The following is a 24,001-nucleotide window of genomic DNA, read 5'->3' on the forward strand; positions in this document are numbered from 1 at the left end:
TTACATTCATTTCCAAAAGCAGTTGCTAAAGCATTAGCATACTTCTTTATAACTAATATGTTACTGGAAGAAGAAAAAAAAGATTATGCCATTTTTCATAAACTGGAAATAAGCAATGTTGCTTTAAATTACAATTGTGCATACAGAAGAAAATTATTCAATAAGTGTTCTAGGTTTTCGTTTTTTCATATCTGAGTCATCCTAAAACCCAATATTATTTTCCCAGAAATGGCACTTTGAAAAAAAAATATTCTACATGATTCTTCAAAGTATAGATCATATATGGGGGGGGTATAAACCTATGGAAAAGAGCTTTCTAGAAATTCTTATTAATTCATTTGCCAAGTATTTATTAAGTATATCTGAGTCACTAATGAAGCACTGAAAGGAACTAGTCCAAACCACTCGCATGTGTTGTTAGGATGGGGCAAAAGAGGGAGATCAAATAAGTCTTCTTAGATAAATGAATAAATAACTGAAAATGTATCTTAGATAAATCAATAACCACTTGATTTTATCCAGTGGAAATGTTATTTCCTGGGGTGGTAAGATATTTCTAAAGTCTCATACAGAGAAACAACAAATTGTTTCAGAAAGTATAGAATTATATGAAATCATGTAATACATCAGAAAGAACACTGGTCATGCAGTTAAAAAAGGATCTGAGTTTGAATTAGCCTTAAACATTTCTTTTTCTCTTCTTTTTTTTTTTTTTTTTTTAGTGAGGCAGTTGGGGTCAAGTGACTTGCCCAGGGTCACACAGCTAGTAAGTGTCAAGTGTCTGAGGCCAGATTTGAACTCAGGTACTCCTGACTCCAGGGCCGGTGCTCTATCCACTGCGCCACCTAGCTGCCCCAACATTTCTTTTTCTAATTTCTTTTTTTCTTTTTAATTTTTTTCCAATTACTTGTAAAGACATTTGAGTTCCATTTTTCCCCCACCCTCCTCTCCCAAGGCCAGCAAGTAATCTGATATAGGTTACACATTACAATCATTTTAAACATATTTCCACATTAGTTATATTCTAAGAGAAGGATCAGAACAAAAAAGAAAAAAAAACACAAGAAAGAATAAACAAGAACAATAACAAAAGAGCAACAACAAAAGTGAGAAAAGTATGCTTCAATCTGTAACCAGATTCCACAGTTCTTTTTTGGGATATGAAGGGCATTTTCCACCCTAAGTCTTTTGGCATTGTCTTGTATTGCCAAGAAGAATTAAATCTATCACAGTGGATCATCCCATAATGTTGTTGATACTGTGTACAATGTTCTCTTGATTCTGCTCATTTCACTCAGCATCAATTCATGTAAGTCTTTCCAGGTTTTTCTGAAATCCATCTGCTTATCATTTCTTAGAGCACAATAGTGTTCCATTACATTCATATACCACAACTTGTTTAGTCATTCCCCAATTGATGGTCATCCCCTGAATTTCCAATTCCTTGCTACCACAAAAAGAACAGCTATAAAAATTTTTTCCCTTTTTATGATATCTTTGGGATATAGACCTAGTAGTGGTATTGCTGGGTTAAAGGGTATGCACAGTTTTAAAGCCTTTTTGTCATGATTCCAAATTATTCTCCAGAATGGTTGGATAAGTTCATAGCTCCACCCACAGTGCATTAATGTTCCAATTTTCCCATACCTTCTCCAACATTCATCATTTTCCTTTTTTGTCATATTAGCCAGTTGGGTAAGTGTGAAGTGCTACCTTAGAGTAGTTTTAAATTGCATTTCTCTAATCATTAGTGATTGAGAACTTTTTTTCATATGCTGTAGATAGCTTTAATTTCATCATCTAAAAACTGCCTGTTCATATCCTTTGACAATTTTCCAATTGAGGAATGACTTTTATTCTTATATGTTTGATTATATATAGATGGATAGATAGATATTGTTAAGGGCTAAAATTCTAGCTAGTCTGTCTAAAATATTTAATGAGTGGTCGCCAATAAATTATAAGCTTTAGCAAGAGTTAGACTTTTAAGCATTTATTAAGGAGAATAAGAATTTGGTAAAGAGAGAGAAAGGCCTAGATTCCTATCTATTAAAGGGAGAGCACATTTCTAGCTCCGCTCTCCACCCGAGTCCAGAGGAAAGAGCCCCAGAGTCCGTGCCAGTCTCTTCCTTCCTCCTCCCACTAGCCCGCGTCACTTCCTGACTCCTGGTCTTGCCCTCAAAGACCTTCGCTTCATGGGCAGAACTCTTCTACAGTAAGTCTCCAGCAGGTGGCATCATTCCAATCGTTACAGTCCCCCCTGTTGTTCCTCAAGAAACAAAATGTTTCCTTGACGGAACAGTAAAAACAATATAATAACTATTGCTAACTAATAATATGTGAACAACAATATAGAAAAGGAAGAGAGGAAAGTTTTGTCCAGAGGGGCGATTTTTTTTTTTGTCCTCATGAACCGACGCTTTGACATTAGTCTTGCAAAGGGAGGGCCTCTGCAGAGAATACATGTTACAGATGGTGTATATTATAACAGAAAGAGAAAAAAAAACAAAACAAAACTGTTCATTTAAAGTCTCTGAAAGTCTTTTCTCAGATGTCCTCTAGGTGTAGTTGTGAAATGGAAGTCTTTTCAGGGTTTGATGTGTGGATGCTGGTAATCAGCCAGGAAAATTTCCTACAAAATTGAGCTTAACACAACTTTAAAAAAGCTTTGTCAATACTCAAATCAAACAATGAAAGTTCTCAAAAACATGTCTAAGGGAATTCAGAATCTTGGTTGTTACACATGAAACATATAATAAAACAAAAATTGAAACATTCTTTAAAATTATAATATTACTATAGTCCCCCCTTATGGAGAGTAATTGAGAAGACAATTGCTGCCATATTAATTTTTAAAAATAATTTTTATCTTTGTTTCATCACTTTTTGCATCATCTGCCTAATTATCCTCATGCCATTATGAGAAATTACAAAATCTAATATAATTGGTAACAGGTGTCAAGGCCAAATTCAACACTGTATTTATCATGACACCTGAGATAATTATGGGGGTTACCATAAAAGAACAGAGAAATGATGGGATATGAGCATTCCCACACTTGAGCAATATGTACTGTCCATGCAGTATGCCAGGCTTAAAATAGGTGGATGGAATATATGTCCATGCCACCGAACATATTGGAGGAAACTGAGTCAGACTTAATCAGATGCATGGGATTGAGATGTCCATGGCATCAGGCATATAGGAGGGAGCATAGAAGCCAGGTGTAGAAGTGAGATGGGTGGGATGAATACTTCCAGCCATCTGTACAATATTGTGGGGAAAAATAAAATAAAATATTAAACCAAGAGAATCCAACCTCAACATTTGTCAAAAGCCGTTCCCTCGGCCATACCTTGACTTCATGCATGTCTCCCCTCATGTGACAGTTCAGTGTCTGCTCTTGCATGTATTCCTCTTGTGATTGGATGGCATCTTGGTCAACTGGCATCTGATAACTCAGAATAAAGGCAATTAATGTCTTAAATGATAAGTTCCCATAATCCAAGTCTCATATGGATTTAAAAATTGAGGATAATAAATGATTGCAAAAAATGTGAATACATCTTGACTCAGAACACAATATATAATTATGCAACAATTTCAAATAATACCCCTTTTTTGTACTTAGTATACAATTACTTTTGTGAAAAATCAGAACATATTTAAATACAAGTTAAAGCACAACAGAATCTCAAAGAAAACTTTTTTTAAAAAAAGAAAACTTTTACAAATGTTCCCCTCTTTTTTTTTTTTTTTGGAATATGCTTATCAAAAATAATACTTCTAGAATCAATTTACACTTGCCATGGCAACCAATTTGCCAGGGAAATGCTTTGAAGAGTTTGATCAAATAATCAGTTGAGAAAAAATAACAAAAACAAACAACTCAGAACATGGGAGCACAATACTCCTAGAATTAACATTGTATTATGAAATCAAAACCATCTTGCAATTTTTTAAAATTAGATAAATGTATAGAAGAAAATACACATGGAACAATAAAAGACAGTGAAATTCAAACTAAGGAAATCTAAATGAGCATGAACTTAATATTAATGAGTATTATGAAATATAAACTTGATCACATGACTATAAAAAACTTTTACAAATATTCTCCTTGTTTTAGAAACTAAGTATAAGACACAATCTCAAAAGCATGAAAATCTCTATGAAAATAAACCCATACCATTAATTTCAAAATGTATATGTAATGGTATAGAAATCCTATGTAACCTCTGAACTGACATTAATACTCTGAGTAAAGTTAGAACACTTTTGATTCCGATATCTAAAATCCCCAATACTCATATCAATACCTTGCTGCTTACTTCCACATTTCTGTAAAATATATACCCTCCCATGGCAAAAGAAGCGGAGTCTTGAACTATGTTGATTGTCATTCTTATTCAGCTTAAGTTTTTCTTCTTTAACCCCTCTATATTGTCTGTCAGTCTTTTCACCATACAAATGCTTTATAAGATTACTAATTAAAGACAAAAGCAGGTTAGCAAAATTATGAACAAATCGAGCATATCTGGAATTTAAAGGGTTTTCTAAGGTTGTCTCAGAAGCACAGCCAGGCTGGGGAAGGGCTGAGCCTAAAGCTGCAAATGCAGGTAGAAAAAGTTGAGCATGCGCATCAGATCTCTGAACTTTCCAGGCAGGGGAAGCTATGGGCTTGGCCATAGGAGGAGTAGAGGGTGGGGTCTGGAGAGGAGGGGAGGGACCAGAGCAATTTGAATCAGACTTGATTTTGAACTCAGGCCTGGATTCCTCTTCCCCCACTTTGCCTCCAGGTGCTAGGGGATTAAAAGCTTCTAGAGGGTGGGTCATTGCCTCCAGGCATGCAAAATTAAAGCAACAATTACTGTTAGAACTGGGAAAAGCTGCAGGAATCTCTTCAGGTTTCTCTGAAAAAGCATGGTTGGGAGAGGGAGAGATATTTCCTTGTGTGAGTAAGTTGCTGGCTCTTTTAACAAAAATAAAAAGAAAAATAGAAAATCCACAAAAACAAAGCATTAACATGATCTTATCTCCCATTTGTCTGGTTAAACAGACTAAAATCAAAAATAGGATAATTAGGGAGTTTAAAAGGTCCATTCGAAAAAATTTAAAGGAAAACACAGCCAGTACACCAGTACTTAGCAGTTAAAGGGAGAGGGAGGGGAAATTTCTTACCCAACCAGAAGATCAGAAGAAGACTGAGGTTTAGCTTTCCTCTTCGTGGTCAGCCATCTGTTAAGGGCTAAAATTCTAGCTAGTCTGTCTAAAATATCTAATGAGTGGTCGCCAATAAATTATAAACTTTAGCAAGAGTTAGACTTTTAAGCATTTATTAAGGAGAATAAGAATTTGGTAAAGAGAGAGAAAAAGGCCTAGATTCCTATCTATTAAAGGGAGAGCACATTTCTAGCTCCGCTCTCCACCAGAGTCCAGAGGAAAGAGCGCAAGAGTGAGCACCAGTCTCTTCCTTCCTCCTCCCACTAGTCCGCATCACTTCCTGATGCCAAAGAAAAGACTCCTGGTCTTGCCCTCAAAGACCTTCGCTTCATGGGCAGAACTCTTCTACAGTAAGTATCCAGCAGGTGGCGTTATTCCAATCGTTACAATATTTAGATATGAGCCCTTTGTCAGAAACTTTATAAAAATTGTTTTCCATCTTCCTTCTTTCCTTCTAATCTTGCTTGCATTCATTTTGTTTGTGTAGAAACTTTCTAATTTAATGTAGTCAGAATGATCCACTCTGCATTTCTTAATGTTCTCTGTCTCATCTTTGGTCATAAATGCTTCCCCTCTTTATAGATCTGACAAGTTAACTATTTCTTCCTTTTCTAATTTGCCTGTGGTATCACCCTTTATGTCTAGATCTTGTACCTATATTTATTTTAATTTGCTGTACAGTGTAAGATGTTGGTCTGTGCCTAGTTTCTGCCATACTCTTTTCAAGTTATCCCAGCATTTTTGTCAAATAGTGAGTTCTTATCCTAGAGGCTAAGAGTCTTTGGGTTTATCAAACAGGAGATTGCTACATTCATTTACTGCTGTGTTTAGTGTGCCTAACCTATTCCACTGATCCACCCTTCTATTTCTTAGCCAGTACCAAATAATTTTGATGATTGCTGCTTTATAATATAGTTTTAGATCTGGTACAGCTAGGCCACCTTCCTTTGCAATTTTTTTTTATTAATTCCCTTGATATTCTTGATCTTTTGTTCTTCCATAGGAATTTTGTTGTTTTTTTCTAACTATGAAATAATTTTTTGGTAGTTTGATTGGTATGGCACTGAATAAGTAAATTAATTTAGGAATAATTGTCATTTTTATTATATTAGCATGGCCTACCCATAAGCAATTTATATTTTCCCATTTGTTTAAATCTGATTTTATTTGTATGAAAAGTGTTTTATAATTGTATTCATATAGTTCCTGGGTTTGCCTTGGCAGGTAGACTCCTGAGTATTTTATGTTGTCTACAATTATTTTATTTTATTTTATTTTATTTTATTTTGTTTTATTTTATTTTTGTGAGGCAATTGGGGCCAAGTGACCTGCCCAGGGTCACACAGCTAGTAAATGTCAAGTGTCTGAGTTCCGATTTGAACTCAGGTCCTCCTGAATCCTGGGTCGGTGCTCTATCTGCTGTGCCACCTAGCTGCCCCCTACAATTATTTAAAATGAAGTTTCTCTTTCTATCTCTTGCTGGTGGACTTTGTTGTTCATATATAGAAATGCTGATGATTTATGTAGGTTCATTTTATATCCTGCAACTTTGCTAAAGTTGTTAATTGTTTCAAGTTGGTTCTTTAGGATTCTCTAAATATACCATCATATCATCTGTAAAGAGTGATAGTTTTGTTTCCTTCTTGCCTATTCCTAATTCTTTCCATTTCTTTTTCTTCTCTTACTGAGGAGGCTAACATTTCAAGTACAATATTGAATAATAGTGGTGATAATGGACATCCTTGTTTCACCCCATCTCATTGGGAATGCCTCTAACTTATCCCCATCGTATGTAATACTTGCTGATTGTTTAACATTTTAAGGAAAGCTCCATTTATTCCTATACTCTCTAGTATTTGAATAAGAATGGGTGCTGGTGCTGTATTTTGTCAAAAGCTTTCTCTGCATCTCTTGAGATAATCATATGATTTTAGTTAGTTTTCTTATTGATGTGGTTGATCATGTTGATAGTTTTCCTAATATTGAACCAGCCCTGCATTCCTGGTATAAATCCCACCTGGTCACAGTGTATTATCCTGGTGATAAATTGCTATGATCTCCTCGCTAATATTCTATTTAGAATTTTTGCATTAATATTCATTAGGGAGTTTGGTCTATAATTTTCAAACATTGACTTTCTTTGTGACATTGGACGATTCCCTTAACTTCTGTGGACCTTTTTCCTCATAAGTAAAACAAGAAACTTCCCCCCTCCTCTAGTATTTGTAGGAAGTTGGTTTCAAGCCCTCTTTCAGCCTCCTCCTCAGAAGCACACAGGCTGGTGCCTTTCCACACACAGTTATGCATGGCCATGCATATTATTTCTCCCCCCCCTCCCCACCTCTCCATCCTTCATACCCCACCAAGAAAATAAACCACTAAAACATTTTGAGCCCAATATTTCAGAGCTGAAATTAGTATCTTGGATTTTTAGAAAAAATTACATTAAAAATCATGGATAGGGGCAGCTAGGTGGCACAGTGGATAAAGCACTGGCTTTGGATTCAGGAGGATCTGAGTTCAAACCCGGTCTCAGACACTTGACACTTACTAGCTGTACGACCCTGGGCAAGTCACTTAACCCTCATTGCCCCACCAAAAAAACCCGACCCTCCCCCCCCCCCCCGAAAAAAATAAAAAATCATGGATACAATCAAACTATTGTGGCATTTATGTTGGTCTTTCCAGTTGAGGTGGGAATGAATGATGTTTATTTTAAAGTTATGTTTTTTAAAAAAATTTGTTTGCAATTTTGCAATATATGTTATATATTGCAAATACAAAATATATTATACTTTCCAAGTGATATTGGCCATCTCTTTATCTTATTTAACAGGCCTTTTCACCATCTTTTCCCTTTTCTAACCTTTTTTTTCCTTTTTCAAGAAGATGTGAAGCTTTATTTTTTAGCAAAACCTGACAGTAGAACATTAATGTGATGAATAGCTTTAATTTCAATAAGTGTATTCAAACCTGAAGTAGGCCAGAACTGAAATATTTAGCTGATAGTGTCCTCAGGTCATCCTGTGTTTCATCAACAATTGATTAATCAATCTCTGACACCCTAAAAGGAAATTTTGGGGTTCAGAAATGAATAGGTCTTCAAAAGCACATTTTACCAAGCATCCCATATCACATATATACACACACACAAAAATGAGCACTTTATTGCAACTTGAGTTAACAGACTCTTCAACCTTTAGGCAAGGTTCTGCATTCAGTATCAAGAAACGGAGCTGGAGTGTGCCATTCTCTAATGTTTTCTGGTTTCCTTGACATGAACAGGCAGTAAACTGAAGTAAAATTTCATACAATGTTAAGGGTATGAAGGATTTCTGAAGCTGATCCTCCTTTTTTATTATCTTGAACATCTCAAAAATTTTCCATTCTTCAATATTTTTAGGAGATTTGATGCTATAATGAAATGGATTTCCATACCCTTCAGTTGATTTTTTTTCCCCTTTGGTCATTTTTTGACTTGGTGAATATTCAAAATAGTTGTGAACAGTTTTTCATAAACATTAATGATATCCTGTGACTTTGGATATATTTGCTAAATCAACTATTATAAGATGAAGCAACTTATATTTCTGCTAAAACTTGTTCCTTGGAACATGGACCTAGATCAAGCAGTGTAAAAGATCATATGCTTTTTTCCCTCTTTTATTAAAATTTGGATAATTTTTGAAACTCATGCCTAGTCCCAGATCTCTCCATTGCAGTCTTAAAATGTACTTAGCCAGTACTAGATTGTAATAGGAAATTATCATCTTTAGAGATAATTATCTACTCAGGTGCTTATATTACATGTGTAAAAATAGCAAAGGGAATTTTCTTCTTTTCCTAACTTCCTTTATTTACTGTCAAGGTTATGGCTCAGCACCCAGTTACTGTTGCTTGCAACCTAGTTGTCATCAACTAACTCTTGCTCCCCGTATTCAATCTGTTGCCAGTGATCCTGTGGTTTCTACCTTCATAACATCTCTTGCTTCTCTCCTCTGACATTGTCACTACCCTGGTGAGACACTCATCACCTCATGCTTATACTATTGCAGTAATCGTCTGGTTGGTCTCCCTGCCTCAGATGTCTTCCCTGCTCCAACTTCATCCTTTAGTTATCATATTCATTATCATACTCATCTTCCTAAAGTGTAGGGCTAACCATGTTACCCCGTTACCAAGCATACTCCAGTTGTTCCCTGTTATTTCTAAGATTGAGTGGACAATCTTCTCTCTGGTTTTTAAGTCCTTTCACAACATAACCCATTCCTACCTCTTCAGTTATGGACAGGCAGGTGCCTTTCCACACACAGTTATGCATGGCCATGCATATTATTTCTCCCCCCTCTCCACCTCTCCATCCTTCATACCCCACCAAGAAAATAAACCACTAAAACATTTTGAGCCCAATATTTCTCCCTTCCATGAACTCTGTGACCTAATGAAAGTGGCCTTCTTACTCTTCCTTGCACAAGACACATCATCTCCCGATTCTCTGCTCTTTCAATGGCTGCTCCCCATGAAAGGAATTGTCTTCCTCCTCACCACTACCTTCTGGTTCCTCCTACTTTTGTTTCATTCAAGTCTCAGCTAAGTTTCACACTATAAAAAGTCTTTCCCTGTCCCTCTCAATGCTCTTTCCTCTTAAATGATTTCCCATTTACTCAGTACATACATATGTACATGCATGTATTTTACATGTATATGTTAGTGTGTCACACACATACACATGACATGTATTTAGCCACTTTTGTGTTGTCTTCTCCATTAATATTTGAGATCTCTGAGGTCAGAGATTATTTTTGTCTTTATTTGTATCCCCATTATTTAGCAAAGAGCCTGACACATAGTAAGCACTTTATTAAGATTTGATTTAAAATTTTTGAAACAAAATTGTAATCAGCAATTGTGTCCATACATGATGAGGAAATTGACATCTTTACGTCAAGTTATATATTTCCTTATTTCTCTAGAGAAAGTGCTAATTATATGAACTGTGTGAAGTTGAGGTTCTACTTGCCCTTCAGGTTGAGCTAAAAATGGATAGGACAATGTCCAAAAAGATGACAGAAGGAAGGGAAACCATGAACCTGGACAATCGGCAAACTGGATTATCAATCTCTGAATTCCCAGTTTGTCCTTGTACACATATAAAGTAGCTTTTTGGTATTTTCTAAATATATCTCCACTAAAGCTTTTGAGAGTCCATATGAAAATACATTCTTCCAGCATGTTGTCCTTTGTAAATTTATTTCCATAAATGTTACAGCATTGTATTAAATGCCATTTTCATTTTAATAAATTCCATTTGATGTTATTTCCATTTGAATAAATTCTCCATGGTGATAAAAATTTACTATCAATGCATCCACATTTTCACTTGAAACTTTTTCATGAATAATGCAATAAATATGCAAAGAAATGACATATTTATATGTACAGTAATGCGTTTTTCATATTTAGACTAAGTCAATGCTCAAAACTTATTCGATTGTGAAAGAAACCATTTCTTATTGGTTCACCATGTTTAGCTAGCCTGTGAGAGTCAGAAGACTTGTGGAAAAATTTTATTCCTCACATTGTATCTCCATAGAATTTTAATTACAAATACTAATGAATTACAAAATGGTTTTGTAGGTCAATAATCTACAATCACATTTGTAGCTTTGACAAAAAACAATCTAAAATTATGTCATTCTCTCTCAAAGGCAAAGGAAATTTTCTTAACAGCATAATAGCTAGCATTTATATAGCATGTTAAGATTTGGAAAGCACTTTACAGATATCTGAAATGATCCTCACAACCATACTGTGAGATAGATGCTATTATTACTATTAATATTACTCCTATTTTACAGATGATGAAACTAAGGCTTAGAGAGATTGAGTTGCCCATGGTCCTATCACTTGTTCATGACTGATAAGAACTCAGCTCTTCCAGATTCCAAGTCCAGTCCTCTATCCACTCAGCTACCTAATTGCCTTAACCACCACTACTCTCCATTTTATTTTTTTGCTGGTTACATTTTGTAACAAATGCTCTGTGATATACCATATTGGATTACACAGAAAATGCATCCTCTACATTCCAACTTATGGATAAATTTACTATATGGAAAAGGGAGTTCATTAAAATTCCACTCATTATCACCACTTTGAGCATTTAATGAAAGCCTGCTGTGTTCAGGAATAATTTTCATTAGTGAAAGAATGAAGTATTGCTTTATCAGAGGTGTAGGAGCATACTAACAACCTATAATTATATGTTAAGAGCAAAAAGGCCCCCCCCCCAAAAAAAGAGCAAATGCCCAATAGTATGATAAATCAACGTCAAAGATCATGTCGAATATTTAGAGATCTAGGAACTTGCCTAACTAAACCATACGTGATATGAACACCTATGCCAAAATCTTGAAAAGTTCACAAAATCCTAATGGCAGTTAGATGGAAATGATAATTTTTTTTAAAGAATGAGTTAGAGAGTAAAAAATGCCATTAAATGAAATCAGGGATATGGGTACATTTTGAACATTTTCATAATGTAGTGGCTATGTCAAACTGATTCCTCTATTTATATGGCACCCCCCAAAAAAATTACTGAATGTTTTTTCTGTGACCTAAGTGCACAACAAGTAACATCCAATGGCCTCTAAGATCAGAGTGGTTAACTCTTCTCAGTTCATTCAACACCCAGTTTTGCTTTAGCACTCCACATTTGGTAGTAATAAGTTGTGAAAGGGATTTTGGAGCAAATGTCAGCTACCATAGAATTTGTGGAAGATAGTTCTAATCAGAACCACTGTCTTCTGCTTTAGGAGGAGATCTAATTATTTAAGTATAAAATCTGAAGAAAAAACCACAATAGCAACTCATCACTGTATAGGTACCACAAAGACACTGACATTCTCTTCTACTCTGATCACTGACCATATTTATTGTCCAGTGCCTCTTAAATAAGAGGAAGATATATGCTGCTATAATACTATCTAGATTAACTCTGATTTAATATTTTCTAATGTATTCAAAATGGACAGGAAAGAACCACCCTTCTTCTGTCTTCCCTCTTTCTTTAAGGGTATCATCATCCTTTCTATAATCCAGGTTTACAACTTAGGTTTACCTCCTCAGCTCTTCTCTTTCTAACTCTTTACCCCACATCCAAGCACTTATCAAGTCTTGTTACTTCTACCTCTACAACATCTCACCTGTCACCTTCTTTTCACTCACGTGGCTTCTATCCTACTTTAATCCTCCATCACTTCTTACTTTTACTACTGGAATTGTTTCCTAATTGGTTTCCCCTCTCCAATACATGCTCCACATAGCTACAATAATTACCTTTCTAAAACCCAAGTTGTACCACATCACAACCTCTTTCAGGTATCTTCATTGGCTCCCTAGCTTCTCTAGGTTAAAAGAAACTGCTCACATTGAAATGTGAAGCTGTTTGCAACCTGACTGCAACATAACTATTCCGATTTGTATCACTTTAATACCATTTACCTACATTATGTTTCAATAAAATTCGCTATTTTTCTGTTTTCAAAACTCAGTCTTTCATATATTACCTGTGATACTTGGTACAGGCTTCTCCCTTTCCCCCAGCCTATTTTACATTCTCACCTCTAAGAATCATTAGTTTCCATCAAGTCTCAATTACCTGTCTAACCCCTTTCCTGATCCTATTCTTCTCCCTTCCCAAATTACTTATTTGTCTATTATATCTCCCCATAGAACATTTGTAACATAAATATCATTTTCTTTAATTAGGAGAAGCAGTTAAGAAGGGAAAGAGGAAGATAAAAGTGGCAAAGGAGACAGACAGACACATAGAGACTTATCTAGGATCACAGCCATTAGGTATCTAAGGCAAGTCTTCTTGGCTACAAGGTTAGCTCTTTATCCACTATGCCAAGCTGCCCCCACAGAATTTAGAGTTGGAAGGGAACTTTGAGGTTTTCAAGTTCAGTCCTTTCATTTTACAAATGAAGAAAATAAGAGATGTCCAGGATCATGTAGTAATTAAGTGAGGCAGAAGTTCTTCCAGGCTAAGCCCAGCACTCTATCCAGTATACCAGGCTGCTTTTCACTTTCTCTTCATCCTTAGCATACCTTTTCCCCACTGGGTGTCCCATAAGTTTCCCAATGAAATAATGGTGGAGTTTATCTGAGAGGAAAGATGCCTATTAGACTCTCCTATAGTTACTTACGTATTTTCAGCTGCCATCAGTTTCCTCATGCAACATACCCTAGAGGGAACATGAGGCCAGAGTAGAGTTTTATACCAACCATTTTTCCTGACTAATGGATCATTTCAATCAACTCCACTTACTTGGTGACCTTCCATGAATAGCATATGTTTTGCTCTTAAGACCAAGTTTTTAGATGGATATTTCCATGAGTACAGGTGAGAAATCCCCTTACCTAACTAGTATTTACCAGTCATGACTATTGCAAAATGGAAACTTGTACAGATAATGTCAGGTGCATTTTGGTATTTTAAAAAATCATTTCAACTCCAGTCACGTCAGCAAGCTTTTATTGATAGCTAACTGTGGGCCAGGCACTCGGCTAAGCACCAGTCCTGCAAAGATGGCTACAAAAGAGAATCTACTTTCAATGATACATTAGGGAGAAAAGAACCAGTTGCCTCTATAATGCTTACTGGTTAGGTTGCATTCAGAAGATGTGAATTTCAGGAGACATTTAAGGATACCTGGAAAACCCTAGGGGAGAAAGGAGACTCTAAGCAGGGGATTATGATACCAATAAAGAACTTGGAGTTGGCCTTCTAAATGGTTCTCAAGTGGCCTCTTTTAAGACAAGTAAAGAGCTTTAAATTCTTTTGTTCTGGAAGGAATAACAATCTCTGACTTTTGAATAGCATGGAAATAAACAATGATAGACTTTAAAAGTTACTTCTTTGGGGCGGCTAGGTGGCAGTGGATAAAACACCGGCCCTGGATTTAGGAGTACCTGAGTTCAAATCCGGCCTCAGACACTTGACACTTACTAGCTGTGTGACCCTGGGCAAGTCACTTAACCCCCATTGCCCTGAAAAACAAAAAACAAAAAACAAACAAAAGTTACTTCTTCAATCTATCTTTTTTTTCTCTCTCTCTTTTTTTTTTTTGGTGGGGCAATGAGGGTTAAGTGACTTGCCCAGGGTCACACAACTAGTAAGTGTCAAGTGTCAAGTGTCTGAGGCTGGATTTGAACTCAGATCCTCCTGAATCCAGGATTGGTGCTTTATCCACTGCGCTCAATCTATCTTAAAGGAAGTGTACCATGACATTTTAAGATGGAGTAGAAGTAATATATGGTACCGCTGTGCATATTTTCCAACACCAATAAGATCTTTCTGTTTACCAAGATTAATATCTGGTTGGGTTTTTTATTTAATTACTATAGAAAATGATCAGTCTTTATCTTGTGCTCCTCTTGTTTCAATAATAATGACCATGAGTCTTGTTACACTCAGCCTGTTATCATAACTCCTTACCTATCTATTCTCTGTACTGTTTTATTCTGGGGAAAACACACTAATTAGCATTCATGTCACTTTTGTAAACAGTCTTTTTTTTCCTACCTTCCTTTCTTTCTTTCCAACACTCCTGTTGTTATATCACATTCATTTTTTAATATCTCCTTCCCCTTCCACACCCAGTACACCATTCCTTATAACAAGGATTAAAATAGAAAGAGAGGGAAAAAAAGTAGTATGGCAAAACTAAGTGGCCAATTCACTGAATCTGCATATATGCAATAGTCCACACCCATAGTCTATCACCTTTGTAAAGCAGGGTTCTAAATATATTTTTCTAACTTTTCATGCCTGGTCAGTATAATTACATAGTTTTTACTTTTGTTTCATTTTTTGTTTGTTTTTATTGTTGTAATTATTGTATATATTTATTTCTTTAAAAGGTATTTTATCATTGTATTTTATGAATTAATGAAAAATCATTTATTAAATGCTTATTATAGCCAAGCACTCTTTTCTATGCTCAAGAATACAATGAGAAAAAGCTAGATGTTCCTTGCTCTTGCTGAGTTCATACTGTAATTAGAAGAAAAAACACTTAAAAGAAAGTTCACATGACAGATGGATAGAAAGACCCAGATGTTCTAAGTATTAAGTGGTGAGACAGATGACAGGGCTCAAGGGATTTTAGGCTAACTATGACAATATGACAATATTATATATAATATTATATTATAATATACTATAATATGACAATGCCATGGGTTTCTATGTAGAGGCTGGGGACATAAGTAAGGCCTAGAGGACATTAGGAGGCAAGGCTGGCAATAAGACTTGGTGATCCTCCATCTTTCTAGAAGGAAAAGAGTTGGTGACTCCTATCTCATCCAAGCTGTGGGATCAGCAAAGCAGCCCAGATGGGTTCTGGACAGCTCTGTTGGGTTCAGAGATGGGAAAGAAAAGGGACTCGGTACCCCCAGTGGTGATTTCTGTGGGATGTCTTGCTTTGTATCCAAATGAGGGAGCAAAGAAGGGAAAGCAAGGGAGTTGGGTACCCCAGGCAGCTGTTTGAAAAAGACCAAGTTGGGGGAGTTGGGAAGTTAAGGGGGTTCAGAGTGCCCTTGTTGGTGATATGTCTTTCTACTTCTGTCTGCTGTCTTGGATGAGGAGAAGACAAAGGGAAAAGACAGCCTTGGTAGTGGTGGGTTTTCACACTGCTCAAATTGACTCTCAGTTCATGTATTCCATTGGTATTTTGAAATGAGATTTTCTTTTTTATGATCTCCTAAATTTCATTATTCTTGTAGATTTATTTGTCTCATTCCTTTTTTATGGTTGTTAATATCATTTGGTTTTATATTACTTTGATTTCCAAATAGATCCCTCCCCACCCAGTGAGCCATTCTCTGTAACAAAGAATGGGAAAGAAATTAGAGGGAAAAAACAGTTTAGCTAATTTAATTAATGCATCAGTCATATCTAATAGTATATAAAATGATTGATGTCCCTTGTTCTCCTTTCCACCTCCACTCCTCTCACTCTCCACTGCAAAGAAAGGAAGGAGGTATATTTTCTTGTCTCCTCTTCAGGACTAAGCTTGGTTATTATAGTCAATGTTCAGTTATTTCCCCCCTTTTTGTTTGTTCCATTTACATTACTGAATTCATCATATGCATTGCTTTCCTTGCTTTTCTTACTGTATTGTTAATTTTTGTAATTTTTTGTGTTACATTTCATTCTTATCCCACAATCTTGTTTAATCATTCTGCAAAATTGATGGCATCAGCTTTGTTACCAAGTCTTTGAGATCACATGATATACTGCTGTGAATACTTTGTTGTATATTGGAACTGTTTGTCTTTGACCTACCTATTGGGGGTATATGTTTAGCATGGGGATCTATTAGTCAAAGGGTATGAATATTTGTGTTACTTTTTTTCTGGTAGTTCCAAAATGTTTTTCAGAATTTTTGGCCTAGTTCCCAGCTCCACCAACAGTGTATTAATGTCACTGTCCTTCCTATAACCCCTCCAACATTGACTTACTCTCATCTTTTCATCTTGGATAATTTAATGGGTGTGAGTTAAAACTTCAAATTTATTTTGTGATTATTATGACCAATTATTAGTCATCACACATTAGTGATTTGGAACATTTGTTAATATAGTTATCAGTATTTTTTAGTTCTTTTTTTGAGAAATATTTGCATTTCTTTTGATTGTTTATCCATTGGGGATTGACTTCGTGTAATATTTTGTAGTAAGTCCCTAGATAACTTGGTTATTAAGCCTTTATCAGATATTAGTTGCCTTACTGAGAAAAGACTTGCCTCATTTCCAGTTCCCATGCCAAGAAGCCACGGGATATCATAGGATTATTCAAGAGCCATACCCAAATCCCCAGAAACTAAAGCCATTTGTGTACATTCAGTCAGCAGTTTTGGGCTAGGAGCCTGATTTGATTCTCTTTTGAAAGTCGAATTAAAAATGTAATTAGAATGATAATTTCCTTAATCCACAAAAACAATAAATCAAAAGTTATAAATAATAAGGTGGATAATTCTTCAGTTCTAAAGTTCAAAGACAATGACTTTCCTTGTGTCACTTTATGCCCATGGGACCTTAAATAAGAAGCTTCTATAGGCTAACCTAAAGTCTCAACAGCATCAAATGCAATATCCTACTTGTGCTTTACTTGTAAATTAATTTCACAAAAATGAATACTTTACTCAGTTATTCATTATCTTCAAAATAAGCTGATATAAAGATAATTTATGCATAAGTAATATCAATACAGTCAAAGTACTATTTAAATATATTAGCATCAAATTTTGACCTTTTTTCCTTAGTACTGGTTCATATATTCCTTTATTGTGAATTCATAAACATTTTCTTAGTTTGGTGTTCTTTCATTTACTGGCCAACTTAAAGCTACATTATTAAGATCATAGATATAGAACATGAAGATCAAGATTTCAAGATCTTCAGAGCTAGTCCTCCTTTTATGCCAGAGGAATCTGAAGCTCCCATTGGTGAAAGATCCAAGGTTTGAAAACAAGTTCTGTGACTGCAAATCTATTCCACTTTCCACTGATACTATTAGAAATTCCATTACTGCTTCAAACTTTTCCTTTTTTTAAAAAAAAGGACAATCAGTTGTTGAGATTGCTTTGTTTGATTTAAGCATATGGCCTTGAGTAGTAGTGCTCAAAAGAGAATAGAGATGTGGCTTTGGTGCCCGAAGGCCTGTATTCAAGTCCTGCTTCTGATATATACTGTGACAAGTCACTTAACCCACTTAGTACCCCCAGCCTTTGTAAGAAATGAGGTAGGACAGCTAGGTGGTGCAGTGGATAGAGCACCGGCCCTGGATTCAGGAGGACCTACATTCAAATCCCACCTCAGACACTTAACACTTAGTGGCTGTGTGACCCTGGGCAAGTCACTTAACACCAATTGCCTCACAAAAATAAATAAATAAATAAAAAGAAATGAGGTACCTGAATCCATGAATTGCCTCCAGAAAACAAAACAAAATCTTATGCTTCAAACTCCAAGCTATGTCATAGTTCAATTTAGTAATTAAGGAACACACTGGGGAACATTTGTGAATGACAAATAGTACATGCAACGTAAAGTATCATCTGTTCTGGTTGCCTTGACTTCCACGCTATTTTTTATATTCCTCAATGATCACTTATCAAATGGCTTCAGTCCCCACCACTCTAGTAAAGCATTTTTCAGTGCAGTTACCTGAGTCTTACTTATTAGAGCATCCATTGTTTTTGTTTTTGGTTTTGTTTTGTTTTAAATGTGGTCCTATGCCCCATGATCTGTCAGTAGCATTTGACTCTGTTAATCAGTTCTTTTTCTTACTATCCTACCCTCCTTTGGCTTCCATGATTCTGTACTCTTGGGGTTCTCCATCTACCTCTGATCATTCCTTCTGTGTTTCTCTGGCACTCTTTTTACACTGTAAAAATAAGTTGCTTCTAAAGTTTTGTCCTTATCTCTTGCAAGATCATCTGTCCTCATCACTGATTTATTTGATATCACTATGTAAAATGACTTCCAAATCTATATTAAGAATTATTTTCAAAGCTCCAGTCTGATATTTCTACCTAGCTAGTGGATATTTCCACCTGGATATTACTCTGATGCCTTATTCTTACATACATCATATTATATATAATAGATTATATGTATAAATTATATATTCTTATATAGATGATCCCATCTTCTTCCCAAAGCGTTCACCTTCCCCCAAATTCTCTATTTTTTATTGAATGTATCACCATTATCACTTAGACTAATTAACTTGAAAGAATGAAAATGTAGATATATAGCTATATCAGGGTTCTTAAATATTGTGAGTGATCTTTTACTTCTTTCCTCTTGGTCCTCACAATGCCAGGTAGTTGCCAAGATTTTTTTATGGTATTTTTTACTTCGTGCCCACCTTTAAATTACCATGAAAATACAAATTCAGATCTTTAATCCTTTCACACTATTGCTACTGTGTTCTTACTAATACATCACTGATTACATTCATCCTCTACTGAAAAAACATACAATGGCTCTCTGTTGCCTGTTGAATCAAATATAAGTTTCTTTTTGAGGTCCTTCTGTGAGTTGACTCCAATTGGGCTACCCAGCCTTATTGCTTAGTACTCATCTTCCTGTCTTTTATCTTCCAATCAAACTGGATTTCCCACCTGTACAGTCTCCATAACTTTATAATTCCTATGACTAGAGTAGAATTCTTATAATCCTACCTACTCATATTGAGAGCCATATCTTTTCATCAAGGATAACTTCTCGGGGCAGCTAGGTGGCATGGTGGATAGAGCACCGGCCCTGGATTCAGGAGGACTTGAGTTCAAATCCGGCCTCAGACACTTAACACTTACTAGCTGTGTGACCCTGGGCAAGACACTTGACCCCAATTGCCTCACCAAAAAAAATTAAAAAAAAAAAAGGATAACTTCTCCATGAAGTATCCCTTGATAACCTCTTTTTCATCCTGTCCCACTTCACTTTAAGCCTCCAGTGAATCTGCTCTCTCTCTCTTGAAATCCCACATAACTTTCCCCCTTGGGCAACTCCTTTATATTTAACAATTGCTTTTGGATTTTTTTTTCTTTATTACATATCCTTCTCCACCTCCCATGTTAAGATTGTAATCTTGAAAGAAGTATCTTCCTATATCAGACAGGTGTGTCATCTACTTGTCTTCCCAACTCCTAATATTACTTGTACAATATGTGCTCGATACTTTAGTTCTTTAACTACCATCCTTCACTAGTTCCTAAACTCTGTGGTTCAGACATTATAAACATCAATTTACAGTTGAGGAAGTTGAACATTAAAGAGGTTAAGCCCACCATCATCAATAGAGGAGCTTAGTCTGAAATCCAGATCTTCTAGCTTCAGCTCTACACTTTCAATGGCAAAGACCTTATAGAGACATGTACATTTTGAAGAGAAAGACTGCTTAATTCTAAATGTGGATTTCTAAATAATGTACTAGGTTGTCTAAGACGATGTATGTAGTTGAACATTACACCCTTTATATTGTAGGGAGCCTTCATAGATCAACTGTCATTTTGGCATCATGTCCATTAAAGGGGGTGGTTGTACCTTAAAATCTTACAGTGTAAGCCAAAGGTACAGTTTAGAAGAGAATTACTTTTGAAAGATTTATGTTTGGAAATTGGGCATAATTTTGACTCTTTCTTTTCCATTCCCAATGAAGCTAGAGAGGTAGGTTAGGTATTTTAGGACTGTGCCACAGGCAGTCAGTCATATAGGTTGGGAATTTCATTCCATCCTATCTTTATTGTAAAATAATGAAAGGAGCTGCAAGAAATTTTATCTGTCAAATCCATCAGTAGCTAAAAGCAGCAGGAGATCATTTTGACAGTTTTCACCAGCTAGTCTGCTGATCATCCATGCTAGATTTCTGGGGAAATAATGGACCAACAGTGAATTATATGTTTCAGAATTAATTCGAAAGGAGCTCTCATATGTATTTGTTGCATTTCAAGATGCTTTGAAAAACCTAACTTCATAGCTTAGGAAAATGTGTGTGTGTGTGTGTGTGTGTGTGTGTGTGTGTGTGTGTGTGTTGAAAGAGACATGTACTTGATACATCTTGAATATATATATATATATATATATATATATATATAGGGTTATCAATACAATCGTTTTCCTGTCTTGCCTACTAAGATCTTGTTTTCTATTGTTTTTACATGAAAAAGAAGGGAGCTGCTTGACATTCCCAGATGTGTTGCATTTATATTATTTTTATTAAATATTTCCCAGTTACATGTAAAATAATTTTTAATAATCAAAATTTTGAGTTCCAAATTCTCTGCCTCACTCCTGAAGCTCTTCTTTCCTTGAGAAGGCAAGCACTTGGATTTTGATTATACATGTGAGGTCATACCAGATATATTTCCTTATTAGCCATTTTGCAAAAGAAAACATAAAAATAAAGTAAAGAAAAGTATGATTCAATCTGTATTCAAAGTTAATTAGTTCTCTCTGTGGAGGTACGTAGCATTTTTATCATGGGTCCTTTGGAATTGTCTTGGATCATTTTCTTGATCAGAATAGCTAAGTCTTTCACGCTTGATCTTGCTCACAAAATTGCTGTTACTGTGTACAATGTCCTCCTGGTTTTGCTTAACTCACTTTGTATCAGTTCATGTAAGTCTTTACAGATTTTTTTTTTCTGAAACCACCCCCACTATCAATTCTTATAGCACAGTAGTATTCCATCACAGTCATATACCACATCTTGTTTAGCCATTCCTGAATTAATGGGAATCCCATGGATTTCCAATTCTTTGCCACCACAAAAAGAACTGCTATAAATATTTATGTACAAATTATTCCTTTTTTCCTTTTATTTGATCTCTTTGGGATAACAGAGCTAGTAGTGGTATTGCTTAGTAAAAGGGTATGCATACTTTTATAGCCCTTTGGGAATAGTTCCAAATTGTTCTTTAGAACAGTAGGACCAGTAGACAACTCTACCAACAGTGCATTAATGTCCCCATTTGTCCCCATTTCCCTCCAGCATTTGTCATTTTCCTTTTCTGTAATGTTAGCCAGTCTGATAGGTGTCAGGTGGTTTCTTAGAGTTGTTTTAATTTGTATTTCTCTAATCATTAGTGATTTAGAGTATTTATTCATATGACTATTGATAGGGAAAGGCACCTCTTTTTATAAATTTGGCTGTTATCTATGTATTTGAGAAATGAGACCTTTATCAGAGAAAATTGTTGCAATCATTCCCAGTTTCCTGTTTTCTCTCTAATTTTGGCTGCATTCATTTTGTTTGTGCCAAAGCTTTTTATTTTCATGTAATCAAAATTATATATTTTACTCATCATAATTTCCATTTCTTTTTGGGTCATAAATTCCTCCCTTATCTATAGATCTGACAGAAACATTTTCCATGCTTCCCTAATTTACTTATGATATCACCATGTATGTCTAAATCATTTATCCATTTTGACCTTACCTTACTATAGGGGAAGCTAGGTAGCACAGTGTTAGAGCACTGGCCCTGAAGTTGAGAGGACCTGAGTTCAAGTGTGACCTCAGAAACTTACTAGCTCTGTGACCATGGGCAAATCACTTAACTCTGATTACGTTAAACATCTGGGGCCATCTCTAGTAGTCCTGATCTATATCTTGCCTTTGAACCCAGATGGCTCTGGAGAAGAGAGTAAGGTTGATAACCCTGCACAGCCTTACCTCACTTAAATCCAATTCACTGCAAGTCATGACATCACTCCAATATCATGGTCCTCTTCAATAATAAAGGACAAACAACAGTAACATCTTACTATAAGGTGTGAGGTATTTGTTGATACCCAGTTTCTGTCAAACTGCTTTCCAGTTTTCCCAGCAATTTTTGTCAAATGGTGAGTTCTTACCACAAAAACTTTGGGTTTCTTAAACACCAGATTACTATGGTGCTATGTACCTATCTTTTTTCACTAAGCCACCAATTTATTTCATAGTCAGCACAGATTGTTTTCTTATGAAGATCACTATGTAATATAGTTTGAAATCTGTAACTGCTAGGCTACCTTCCTTAACCTTCCCCCCCCCCCATTGAATCCCTTTATATTCTTGACCTAATATTCTTACACATGAATTTTGTTACTATTTTTTCTAGATCGATAAAATAATTCTTTGGCAATTTGATTGGTATGACATGGAATAAGTAAATTAATTTAGATATAATGATCATTTTTATTATACTGGCTTGACTTAACTATGAACAATTAATATTTCTCCAATTGTTTAGATCTGTCTTTATTTGTGTGAAAAATATTTTGAAATTGTGTTCATATAATTCCTGGGTTTATCTTAGCAGGTAGACTCCCAAGAATTTTATATTGTCTGCAGGTTTTTTTAAATGGAATTTCTCGGATTTTTTTCTTCTGTGGGTTTTTTTTTTTTGGTAGTATATAGAAATGCTCATGGTTTCTGTAGGTTTGTTTTCTATCATGTGGCTTTGCTGAATTTGTTAATTTTTTTCATCTAGGTTTTTAAAAAGGTTATTCTTCAGGATTCTAAAAATATATCATATCATCTGCAAAGAGTGACAATTTTATTTCCTCAGTGCCCGTTTTTCTTCAGTTTCTTTCTCTTATCTTATTGTTATAGTTAGCATTTTCAGTACACAATATTAAATAATAGTGATGATAATGGACATCCTTGCTTCACTCCTGATCTTATTGGGAAGGCTTCAAGTTATCCCAATTGCAGATGATGTTTACTCTTTATTTTACATAGATACTACTTATAATTTTTTTGTTTTTGTTTTTGGTGAGGCAATTGGGGTCAAGTGACTTGCCTAGGGTCACACAGCTAGTAATTGTTGTGTCTGAGGCCGGATTTGAACTCAGGTCCTCCTGAATCCAGGGCCGGTGCTCCATCCACTGTGCCACCTAGCTGCCCCTACTACTTATCATTTTAAGAAATTTTCCACTGATTCCTATGCTTTCTAGTGTTTTCTTAGGAATGGTTGTTGTATGTTGAGAGGATTTTTCTGCATCTACTGATATAATTGTATGGTTTTTGCTGTTATTTTTATTGATATGCTCAATTATTGTTTGGAGAAGAATGCTTAGGGAGCTTGGCTAAGTGCTCCTGTACTCTACCTTCTTGGCTCTGCCCCTGGCCATTTACAGCTCTTTCAATTCTACCATGATAAAGTAACATCCACACCAACCAGCATCAGAATTAAAACATATACCTCTGTGTGTA

This window comes from Dromiciops gliroides, chromosome X, assembly GCF_019393635.1.
Source record: "Dromiciops gliroides isolate mDroGli1 chromosome X, mDroGli1.pri, whole genome shotgun sequence".
In the NCBI taxonomy this organism is placed as follows: Eukaryota; Metazoa; Chordata; class Mammalia; order Microbiotheria; family Microbiotheriidae; genus Dromiciops; species Dromiciops gliroides.